General features: G+C 34.2%; 1 non-coding gene across 1 annotated transcript; it reads right to left on the reverse strand.

The window, feature by feature from the left end:
* Positions 1–10,478: 10,478 nt before the first annotated feature.
* LOC121228580 (small nucleolar RNA R71) lies at positions 10,479–10,585 on the reverse strand. The gene has a single exon (XR_005926156.1). It is a non-coding gene; the product is annotated as a small nucleolar RNA R71 (small nucleolar RNA).
* Between the last annotated feature and the right edge of the window lie 2,704 nt (positions 10,586–13,289).

Raw genomic sequence — 13,289 nt, forward strand, 5'->3', positions numbered from 1 at the left:
TCTTGAGTACTGTTTCCGTGAAATTTATTCATGAATATTTATTAGAAATATTTATGAATTATAGTTGAATGGTTATTTAGTGTTTAATTAAGTGAAGTAGCTTGAATTTAGTTTAAAGGATTAAATTGCATAAGGAATAAAAGTTTAATTACAGATTAAAGAAGTAAAAGGGACTAATCTAGCAATTAGACCCTAAGTGTCATGTGTGTATGTAATAGTTGGTATATATGTGTAATAGCTATAAGATATTTTATGTTATAGCTATTACACATGTTAATTTTATATTTATTATAGGTTAATAATAATATAATATAGTATAATGAATAAAGAATAATGAGTAAAGAAACATAGAAAGAGTTACAGAGAGCAAACGTGAGAAAGAAAGAAAGAAAGAAAGAAAGAAAGAAATAGAAAAGGGAAATTTGAGGATTAAGGCCCTAAAGCTTGATTGGTAAGTTGTTTTAGCTCATTTTCTTATGATTTTTATGTTTATGGATGCCTAATTCAAAGTTCTACATGTATGAGGTTAAAATGAAGAAAAATAGAAAATTTTTAGATATTGATTTAGTTGAATAAATTGAGGTTTTATGGGTTAAATTGATAGGAATTGAAGTTAGAAGTGAAAATTGAGTGATTTATTAAAAGAATTCTAAGTTAGGTTTAAATAGGGATTAAGTTGAATAAAGCTCAAAATTTATGTTTTATAATGAATTTTATGAGTTAGAAATTGTTAATGAGTTGATTAAAAGAGAATATGAAGCTTAAGTTAAAGAAAAAAAGATTAGTAATGGAAAAAGGACGAAATTGGAATTTTTGTAAAAGTTTGATAGAAAGTGAAAAATGTGTTTTATGAATTAGTATATTGATGATTTTTAATTGTATGATTGTTAGTAGCAAACGTAGCACCGGATACGTCATCAAAGAAGGGAAAAGAGAAAGTGAACGAAGATATCGATTAAATTCGATAAATAGTGGTTTGTATTTCTATAAACCGAGCTTAATCGTTATTGCTATATTTGATATTGATATTGTATGAAAATGTGAATGAGGTAAGTATTTTAACCATATTGAAATGAATGTGATTTTGAATACCCTATTAACAGTGTCGGGCTAGTCGGATATAGTTGACATGTCATAGGAATTAGAAGTATTAGGATATTCCGACATTGAGTCGATGAGACACTATGTGCCGACTACTATTAAAGTTCCGGATTTGTTCCGATGAAGTACTTTGTGTACTATAATGTTAAAGTTCCGGATTTGTTCCGATGAAGCACTATGTGCTTATCCCGGAGTGTGGGTTGGATCCGTGTATCCGTTAGTGTCCGAGTTATGTTAATAAGGGTAAATAAAGTAAAGATTATTAAAGTACTGATTGATATTGAATAATAACAATAATGTGTTTGAATTACCATGTTTTAAAGTTGATTAAGCTATTGTTTATAGAAATACCACTGAGAGTATTCTCAGCGTACGGTTTGTTTCCGTGCGCAGGCTAGGTACGAAAGTATAAGGACTCGCATACAAGCCGATCCCCAAACTCAAATTGGTGAAGTTTCTATCTTTTTAGAAAATGGCATTGTACCTAGGATGTCTTTTGATTATTTTGAAAGTATCTAAGTTGTTAAGTGATATTTTGGTATGTTTTGTAAATGTTACCAAAACCTTAAGTATGGTATTTTTTGATATGTTAGTGAAGAGTAATAAGAGGAATTGTTGGTAAATGTTGTAGAGAGAAGAAATGAAGATGTTATAAACTTAGTTATCAACATTTTATACTAAAACAGATTTGGACAGTAACAGTAGTCCAACTTTGAAAATATACCAAAAATAGTATAAAGTGAATTAGATGATTAATAAAATATGTAATTGAAGCTTAATGAATCTATTTTTATATGGAAGAAACAAAATAGGTAAAAGAGTTGTATTGTATGAGATATTTACGTTTTGGTGAAACAGGGTTAGAACAATTTCTGGATTCCCTGTTCTGACTTTAGAATTTCACCATAAATTGTGTATTAAGAATTAGGACTCAAAATTTATATGTATGGATTCCTTATTGAGTCCATTTTTAATTGAAACAAATGGAATAGTCATTGGATTTCTGTACAGGAAGAAATTTGATTCGTAGTGCACAAGGGTCAGAGTAGCTGAACCCTGAAACAGGGGAGACTTTTTCTAATAAACTGTACTAATTGGCCTGACCAAAAATTCTAGAAAAAAATTAGTAAGTAGATATATGAGTCTAGTTTCAGGAAAAATTTACGGAATTGGATTTTGAGTTTCGTAACTCGAGATATGATTTTTTAGCGACCGTGACGCAGATGGATAGTTTACTACGAAAACTGTTTAAGTGCTAAGATAAGTTTTGTAATGTCTCCTGCTTGACTCCGGCAACGGTCTCGGGTAGGGGGACGTTACAATATTGATTGGTATCAGAGCTAATTAGGTTTAGTCGGTTCTAGGACTAAATCGAATGTCAATGTGAATCTAGAGGTACATGCCATTACTGAGTCAAATTTGAGTTGGGATTGGATGCTGATATGTTTATTGAATATTTTTGTTTTATAGCATTAAGAATGTCTGATAAAAGCATTGAGGATACTGATCAAGAGATGTATAGTGAATATGATGAACCGTATAATGTGAATGAATTGGAGTCTGCAACTCCAAGTGTGAATCCAGTGGGAAATCAACCGAATGTTGGAAGTGATAATACTGAAGTCTTTAGAATAATCGCCGATGCCCTTCAAAAAGTGGTACGGACTATGCTTGATACGTTCTCTATCCCTACTACCCGAAGAGCTCCAATTAAAGAATTGAGAAAATATGGAGCTACAGAATTTTTGGGTGCAAAGGGAATTGATTCGACTACTGCTGAAAATTGGTTAAAGACTACAAAGAGAGTTCTGAAGCAACTTGAATGTACACCACAAGAAAGTTTAGTGTGTGTTGTCTCATTACTGCAAGAGGAAGCTTTAGTATGGTGGGAATCAGTGATTCAGAATGTACTTGAGGAACAGATAAGTTGGGACTTCTTTCAAAAAGAGTTTCAAAATAAGTATTTGGGAGAAATGTACATAGAGGACAAAAGACAAGAGTTCTTAACACTGAAACAAGGTGAGATGCTCATAGTGGATTATGAACGAGAATTTCTGAGATTGAGCAGATATGCCACTGAGTTTGTACCGACTGAAGCTGACCGATGTAAAAGATTTTTAAGAGGATTACGTGATGAATTTAGACTACAGTTGATGCCTCTTAGAATCATTGAGTTTGCGGATTTAATGGAAAGAGCTAAGATGATTGAACAAATTCTCGGAAGGGATAAAAAGTTTGAAGTTGCTCGTTCGACTGAAAAACGTCCCGGAATGGTTAGTTCAAGTCCACAGCTTAAGCGATCAAAGGAATCACGAGGTAATTGGAGATTTAGTTCTCGATCGGAAAGGAGTGATCAAGGTTGGAAAAGACAGACTACTGTGTCTACTGGCAGTATCCGAAGTCCAGTTCAGAATACTGAAATTCCAATATGTGAGCATTGTGAAAACAGACACAAAGAGGAGTGTAGAAAGTTGACTGGAGGTTGTTTCCGTTGTGGAGCTACCGATCATTTTATTAAAGATTGCCCAAAGATATCTGGAACAACACCGACAGTAGTGCAAAGATCTAAATTTGCTTCCAGAGGCTGGGGATTAGGCCGAAGTAGTTCGTTTGCTAGAGGTGGTACTAGAAAAACTATTGAGAGTGCTACACAACAATCTGAAGCTAGAGCTCCAGCTCGAGCGTATGTTGTGAGGACTCGAGAAGAGAAAGATGCTCACGATGTGGTGACAGGTATATTCTTATTGAATTCAACACCCGTTTATGCTTTAATAGACCCTGGGTCATTACATTCATATGTTAATATGAAAGTAGTTGAGACAAAAAAATTAGAGGCTGAATTGTCTAAAGTTATGATAAAAGTGTCTAGACCACTGGGACAAACTACTTTAGTGAAACATATATGTCGAAGATGTTCGTTAATGATTCAAGATAGAATATTCCCTGTTGATCTGTTGATTATGCCCTTTGGCGACTTTGATGTTATTTTGGGAATGGACTGGTTATCAGAACATGGAGTGATTTTAGACTGTTATAAGAAGAAGTTTATTGTTCAGAATGAAAGTGAAGATACGATTGGAGTAAATGGTATTCGGACTAGTGGATCAATTCGTATTGTTTCGGCCATTAAAGCTAGCAAGCTTCTTCATCGAGGTTCTAATGCTTTCTTAGCATATGTGATTAATTCGGATTCAGTTGAAAGTCAGTGTAGTAAAATTTGGACTGTATGTGAATTTTCTGATGTATTCCCTGAGGAATTACCTGGATTACCCCCTGATCGAGAGGTAGAATTTGTGATTTAAGTCTACCCAGGTACGGATCCGGTATCGATACCTCCGTACCGTATAGCACCTACTGAGCTAAAGGAATTAAAAGTACAGTTGCAAGACTTATTGGACAGAGGTTTTATACGACCTAGTACATCACCATGGGGAGCTCCAATGTTATTTGTTAAGAAGAAAGATGGGTCGATGCGGTTGTGCATTGATTATCGACAACTCAACAAATTGACTGTCAAGAACAAGTATCCACTTCCTCGAATAGATGATTTGTTTGATCAACTGAAAGGAGCTTCCTTATTTTCAAAGATTGATCTGAGGTCGGGATACTATCAGTTGAAAGTAAAAGAGTGCGACATATTGAAGACGGCATTCCGTACGAGGTATGGGCATTATGAATTTTTAGTGACGCCATTTGGACTGACAAATGCCCCTACTGCTTTTATGGATCTTATGAATCAGATTTTTCAACCATACTAGGATCAGTTCATAATAGTTTTTATCGACGATATTTTGGTGTATTCCAAGTCAGAAAAAGACCATGAGCAACATCTCCGGATTATTTTGCAAATACTACGAGAAAAGCAATTGTATGGAAAATTGAGCAAGTGTGAATTCTGGTTATCAGAAGTTGTGTTTCTTGGTCATGTCGTATCAGCGGGTGGAATTAGAGTGGATCCAAAGAAGATTGAAGCAGTTATTCAGTGGAAAGTTCCTAAGAATGTATCAGAGGTACGAAGTTTTCTTGGATTGGATGATTACTATCGAAGATTCGTCAACGGATTTTCAAAGATAGCCTTACCGATGACCAAGCTACTACAGAAGAATATTCGATTTGTTTGGAATGAGCAATGTCAGAAAAGTTTTGAAGCATTGAAACGAATGTTAACAGAGGCACTGGTATTGACTTTACCAGAATCAGAAAGAGATTTTGTAGTGTACAGTGATGCTTCATTGAGTGGACTGGGATGTGTACTAATGCAGAACGGGAAAGTCATTGCTTATGCTTCACGGCAATTGAAACCGCATGAACGCAACTATCCAACTCATGATTTAGAATTAGCAGCTGTAATTTTTGCCTTAAAGATTTGGAGGCACTATCTTTATGGTGAAAAGTGCTATGTTTATACGGATCATAAAAGTTTGAAGGATCTGCTTTCGCAAAAAGAATTGAATCTGAGACAAAGGCGTTGGATAGAGCTTCTAAAAGACTATGATTGTGTCATAGACTATCATCTAGGGAAGACTAATGTAGTAGCCGACGCACTGAGTAGAAAAGCTGCGATTGAATTACGAGCAATGTTTGCACAACTTAGTATCACTGAAGATGGAAGCCTTTTGACTGAATTAAGAATAAAGCCAATAATGTTTGATCAAATCAGATCAACACAGTTAGAAGATGATAAGTTGTTAAAGAAAAGAGAGATGATTCGGAATGGTACAACAGAAAATTTTAGCATTGATGGAAATGGATGTCTAAGATTTCAGAATCAACTTTGCATTCCGAATAATTCTGAGTTGAAAGAGTTAATTCTTCGAGAAGCTCATAATAGTCCATTTTCATTTCATCCTGGAGGTATGAAAATGTATCGTGATTTGCGTGAATTGTATTGGTGGTCGGGAATGAAAAAGGATATAACTTAATATGTGGCAAAGTGTTTGACTTGTCAACGAGTGAATGCAGAACATCAAGTTCCATCAGGATTACTTCAACCCATCAATATTCCTGAATAGAAATAGGACCAAATAACGATGGACTTTGTGACGGGATTACCGATGTCTACAAGTAAAAAGAATGCTATTTGGGTAATAGTTGATCGACTTACAAAGTCAGCTCATTTCTTAGCTGTGAGAACCGATTGGTCGTTAAAGAAACTTGCTGAGGTTTATGTTCGGGAAATCATTAGATTACATGGTATTCCAAAATCAATAATTTCTGACAGAGATCCAAGGTTTACGTCAAGGTTTTGGAAGCAATTACATGAATCTTTCGGTACTCGACTTCATTTTAGTACAGCTTTTCATCCACAGACTGATGGTCAATCTGAACGGGTAATACAAATTTTAGAAGATATGCTTCGAGCCTGTATGATTGATTTTGAGTCTAACTGGGAATATTATTTGTCATTAGCCGAATTTGTGTATAATAATAGTTTCCAGTCAAGTATACAGATGGCACCGTATGAGGCTTTGTATGGGCGAAGATGCCGATCACCCGTATGTTGGACAGAACTGAATGAGAAGAAGATGATTGGACCTGAATTGGCTCAAGAAACAAAAAGTACATTTAAGAAAATTCGGGAAAGATTGAAAACTGCTTTTAATAGACAGAAATCGTATGCAGATTTGAAACGATGGGATATTGAATACTCAGTCGGGGATAAAGTATTTTTAAAGGTTTCACCTTGGAAGAAAATTCTAAGATTTGGTCAAAAAGGAAAATTAAGTCCTCGTTTTATTGGGCCTTATGAAGTTATTGAGAGAATTGGACCAGTAGCGTATCGATTGGCCTTACCTCCTGAACTACAGAAAATGCATGATGTCTTCCATGTTTCTATGCTAAGAAGATATCGATCAGATCCTTCACATGTTATTACTACCGAGAATGTAGAGATTCGACCTGACTTATCGTATGAAGAAGAACCAGTTGAGATTCTAGCACGAGAGGTAAAAGAATTACGTAATAAACGTATTCCTTTAGTAAAAGTGCTATGGCGAAGTCACAGTGTTGAAGAAGCTACATGGGAACCAGAAGAAACGATGAGATCTCAATACCCCCATCTCTTTTCAGGTAAATTTCGAGGACGAAATGTATTAAGGGGGAGAGAATTGTAATGAACCGAAAGTTACGGTATCAGAATTTGAGTCTTGAGTACTGTTTCCGTGAAATTTATTCATGAATATTTATTAGAAATATTTATGAATTATAGTTGAATGGTTATTTAGTGTTTAATTAAGTGAAGTAGCTTGAATTTAGTTTAAAGGATTAAATTGCATAAGGAATAAAAGTTTAATTATAGATTAAAGAAGTAAAAGGGACTAATCTAGCAATTAGACCCTAAGTGCCATGTGTGTATTTAATAGTTGGTATATATGTGTAATAGCTATAAGATATTTTATGTTATAGCTATTACACATGTTAATTTTATATTTATTATAGGTTAATAATAATATAATATAGTATAATGAATAAAGAATAATGAGTAAAGAAACATAGAAAGAGTTACAGAGAGCAAACGTGAGAAAGAAAGAAAGAAAGAAAGAAAGAAATAGAAAAGGGAAATTTGAGGATTAAGGCCCTAAAGCTTGATTGGTAAGTTGTTTTAGCTCATTTTCTTATGATTTTTATGTTTATGGATGCCTAATTCAAAGTTCTACATGTATGAGGTTAAAATGAAGAAAAATAGAAAATTTTTAGATATTGATTTAGTTGAATAAATTGAGGTTTTATGGGTTAAATTGATAGGAATTGAAGTTAGAAGTGAAAATTGAGTGATTTATTAAAAGAATTCTAAGTTAGGTTTAAATAGGGATTAAGTTGAATAGAGCTCAAAATTTATGTTTTATAATGAATTTTATGAGTTAGAAATTGTTAATGAGTTGATTAAAAGAGAATATGAAGCTTAAGTTAAAGAAAAAAAGATTAGTAATGGAAAAAGGACGAAATTGGAATTTTTGTAAAAGTTTGATAGAAAGTGAAAAATGTGTTTTATGAATTAGTATATTGATGATTTTTAATTGTATGATTGTTAGTAGCAAACGTAGCACCGGATACGTCATCAAAGAAGGGAAAAGAGAAAGTGAACGAATGTATCGATTAAATTCGATAAATAGTGGTTTGTATTTCTATAAACCGAGCTTAATCGTTATTGCTATATTTGATATTGATATTGTATGAAAATGTGAATGAGGTAAGTATTTTTACCATATTGAAATGAATGTGATTTTGAATACCCTATTAATAGTGTCGGGCTAGTCGGATATAGTTGACATGTCATAGGAATTGGAAGTATTGGGATATTCCGACATTGAGTCAATGAGACACTATGTGCCGACTACTATTAAAGTTCCGGATTTGTTCCGATGAAGCACTATGTGCTTATCCCAGAGTGTGGGTTGGATCCGTGTATCCGTTAGTGTCCGAGTTATGTTAATAAGGGTAAATAAAGTAAAGATTATTAAAGTACTGATTGATATTGAATAATAACAATAATGTGTTTGAATTACCATGTTTTAAAGTTGATTAAGCTATTGTTTATAGAAATACCACTGAGAGTATTCTCAGCGTACGGTTTGTTTCCGTGCGCAGGCTAGGTACGAAAGTATAAGGACTCAGCATAAAAGCCGATCCCCAAACTCAAATTGGTGAAGTTTCTATCTTTTTAGAAAATGGCATTGTACCTAGGATGTCTTTTGGTTATTTTGAAAGTATCTAAGTTGTTAAGTGATATTTTGGTATGTTTTGTAAATGTTACCAAAACCTTAAGTATGGTATGTTTTGATATGTTAGTGAAGAGTAATAAGAGGAATTGTTGGTAAATGTTGTAGAGAGAAGAAATGAAGATGTTATAAACTTAGTTATCAACATTTTATACTAAAACAGATTTGGACAGTAACAGTAGTCCAAATTTGAAAATATACCAAAAATAGTATAAAGTGAATTAGATGATGTATAAAATATGTAATTGAAGCTTAATGAATCTATTTTTATATGGAAGAAACAAAATAGGTAAAAGAGTTGTATTGTATGAGATATTTACGTTTTGGTGAAACAGGGTTAGAACAATTTCTGGATTCCCTATTCTGACTTTAGAATTTCACCATAAATTGTGTATTAAGAATTAGGACTCAAACTTTATATGTATGGATTCCTTATTGAGTCCATTTTTAATTGAAACAAATGGAATAGTCATTGGATTTCTGTACAGGAAGAAATTTGATTCGTAGTGCACAAGGGTCAGAGTAGCCGAACCCTGAAACAGGGGAGACTTTTTCTAATAAACTGTACTAATTGGCCTGACCAAAAATTCTAGAAAAAAATTAGTAAGTAGATATATGAGTCTAGTTTCAGGAAAAATTTACGGAATTGGATTTTGAGTTTCGTAACTCGATATATGATTTTTTTAGCGACCGTGATGCAGATGGATAGTTTACTACGAAAACTGTTTAAGTGCTAAGATAAGTTTTGTAATGTCTCTTGCTTGACTCCGGCAACGGTCTCGGGTAGGGGGACGTTACAAGAACATTGCGTTTTTCCTACGAAATTGTTAATATTAATTTTACAATTAATTGATTAACATAACAGTCCCTTTGGAGACGATAACTCTTTTACTTACTTATTACTTGATAATGACTGTGTACATTTGCACAAACCACGCGTTACAAGTTTTTGGTGCCGTTTCCAGTGATTATTGCCTTAATCATTTTTTTTGTAAAATTATTCTTTTCAATTTTGTTTTTATTCTATTCTATTTATTTCTAACTTTACTAATTAAATTTTTTGTTCTTTAATTCTTTAAATTTTTTTTGATTTATTTTTAGTTGTTTATGAGCATAGATCGAATAATTGATTTATTACCTATAGACCCTAGAATCAAGCGAACATTTAGAGAAAAGAAGACAATACAAAATAGCTCAAAGACATTTGAAATGGACTTTGGAAATCAAAATGATGTTCAACGGAATGAAGCCGCTAACGTTCACAATCCAATCCTTATTGTTGATGATAGGGATCGAGCTATAAGGTAGTACGTTGTGCCCCTTTTTAATGAACTGAATCCAGGAATTATGAGACCAGAGATCGAGGCACTACAGTTTGAATTGAAGCCTGTGATGTTCAAGATGCTTCAAACGATGGGCCAATTTAATGGAATGCCCACAAAAGATCCACACCTTTATGTTCAGCTATTCATAGAGGTGAGCGATTCCTTTAAGATAGCTGGTGTAATTAAAGAGGCATTGAAGTTGAAGTTGTTTCTGTACTCGTTGCGAGATCGAGCATGATCATGGCTTAATTCATTGCCCTCATATTCAATTTCCACTTGTTAAGAAATAGCTGAACGCTTTTTGATAAAGTATTTCCAAACTAGCAAAAATGCTAAGTTGCGGAATGATATCACTACTTTTGAACAAATGGATGTTGAGTCCCTATAAGTGATGTGGGAAAGATTCAAGGAGTTACTAAGTAGATGCCCTCATCATAGGATTCCACATTGCATACAATTGGAGACATTTTATAATGGTCTCAACGTGCACATAAGGTTGGTGCTAGATGCTTCTTCAAATGGTGCTTTCTTATCAAAGTCTTATAATGATGCTTAAGAGATCATCAAGAGAATAGCTAGTAACAATTACCAGTGGTTGACAATCGAGTAGCCTCAGGTAGACGAGTAGCCGGAGTGTATGAAGTAGATGCCCTCACTTCACTCTCAGCTCAAGTATCATTTATCTCTTAAATGTTGAAACAGTTTACTATTAACAGTTTTAATCATGTTGTAGCTCAGCCACCTAGTCAATTCGATGTTGTTTCCTGCGTATATTGTGGGGATGGCCATTCTTTCGATAATTTTCCATCGAATCCCGAGTCAGTTTATTACGTAGGGAATCAACACCAAAACAAAAATGGACAAAGACCACAGTCCAATTTCTACAATCCTTCATGGTGAAACCATCCAAACTTTTCTTAGAGTAACTAAGGAAATGGACCAAACAACACTTACATGCAACATAGACCAAGTCAACCCCAAGGGTTTAATCAACAAGTTCTAGAAACACCACAAGATGAATCATATAATAGATTGGAAAATTTGTTAAAGGATTACATGGCGAAGAATGACGCCTTAATCTAAAGGCAAGCAACAACACTGAAAATTTTGGAGAACCAAATGAGTCAGTTAGCTATGGAGCTTCATAATAAACCAAAAGGAGCCTTGCCAAGCGATATAGAAAATCCAAGGGATTTGGGTAAGGAACATTGCAAGGTAGTTACTTTACGGAGTGGTAAGACTTTGGAACCCAAGGAAGCTATGGTTGAAGATGAACCTGTTGAGAATGAGGAAAGTCAACCAATAGTTGAATTTCCTACACCAGAAGAGTTGGAACTTACAAAGTCTGATGAGGTAAAATCTAAACTAGTGAATTTAGATAAGTTAACACTTTCTTTAGATGTAGATTTATCTCCTCAGAAAAGTTGTCCAATCCAACCCAAAGTTCTAACACCTCCATGTCCTCAAAAAATCCAACCACATAAGCAGAAACAAGAGGTGCAATTCAAGAAGCTTTTAGACGTTCTAAAGCAACTTCACATTAACATACTATTGGTGGAGGCTTTAGAACAAATGCCCAAATATGTCAAGTTCATGAAATACATTCTGTCCAAGAAGAAGAGACTTAGTGAGTAAGAGACTGTAGCACTAGTGAAGGAGTGCAATGCGTTCTTACAGAACAAGCTACCTTTGAAATTAAAGGAACTTGAAAGCTTTACTATACCCTGTAATATTGGAGAATCCTATTGCGGTAAAGCTTTATACGATCTAGGAGAGAGTATCAACTTGATGCCCAAATCTATTTTCAAGCTGTTGGGAGTAGGTAACGTAAAACCTACTACTGTAACACTTTAACTGATAGATCAATCTTTGGCATACCCAAAAGGAAAGACTGAGGATGTTTTGGTATGTGTAGATAAGTTTTTTTCCTACTAATTTCATTGTCTTAGATTTTGAAGCAGATAAGAAAGTGTCGATCATCCTACGGAGACCGTTCCTAGCGACAGGAAGAACATTAATAGACATGCAAAAAGGTGAACTCACCATGAGAGTTCAAGACGATCAGGTAACATTTAATATTCTTAAAACAATGAAATTTCCAGATCCGACGTAGAAATGTTCAATGATGGAGGAGTTAGAAACCTTTGTTTCTATGGAATAGGAGAATAATTTTGTAGAGGACCAATTGGAGAACACCTTAGGGACTAAACCATTGGAAAATAAAAAAGATAATGAAAAATATGAATTTAATGGAAGTCAATATGAGGAACTATGTTCAACTAGCTCGGTTTGAACCATTAGAGTTGGAAGCTCGAGAATACACACAATCGAAGTTATCAATCGAAGAATCACCTAAACTTGAACTGAAAGTACTTTCTTCCTATTTGAAATACATTTATTTGGGTAACTGTTCTACTTTGCCTATGATTGTTTCAGTAGAATTAATAGAACACCAAGAGGAGTAGTTGATCGAAGTTTTAAAGAAATTTAAAAAAGATGATTGGTTGGATCATAGCTGATATTCGAGGAATAAACCCGTCCTTTTGTATACATAAGATTATCCTGAAGGAGGGTGAAAGAGGTAGAATTGATGGGCAAATGAGACTTCATCCTATCATGAAAGAGATAGTTCAAAAGGAAGTTATCAAATGGTTAGATGCGAGAATTATCTACCCCATCTCAGTTCATGGGTAAATCTAGTATAGTGTGTACCAAAGAAAGGTGGAATCATGATTGTCGAGAATGAACATAACGAGTTAATCCAACAAGGACGGTCACGGTTTGGAGATTCTGTATCTATTACAAAAAATTTAACAGAGCCACTTGTAATGATCATTTTTCGTTACCTTTTATCGATTAGATGTTGGACGAACTGGTAGGTAACGAATTTCATTGTTTCTTAGATGGATATTCGGAATATAACAAAATAGTTTTAGCCCCGAAAGACCAACACACAATGAATTTTACTTGCCTGTATGATACGTTTGCTTTTAGGCGAATGCCTTTCGGTTTATATAATGCACTTGCCACATTTCAACGATGCATAATGGCAATATTTACTGAGATGGTAGAAAATTTTCTTAAGGTATTCATGGAGATTTTCCTTTTTTTGGTAATATTTATGATGTTTGTTTGAGTAATTTGG

The sequence above is a fragment of the Gossypium hirsutum genome, chromosome A04 (assembly GCF_007990345.1).
Source record: "Gossypium hirsutum isolate 1008001.06 chromosome A04, Gossypium_hirsutum_v2.1, whole genome shotgun sequence".
In the NCBI taxonomy this organism is placed as follows: Eukaryota; Viridiplantae; Streptophyta; class Magnoliopsida; order Malvales; family Malvaceae; genus Gossypium; species Gossypium hirsutum.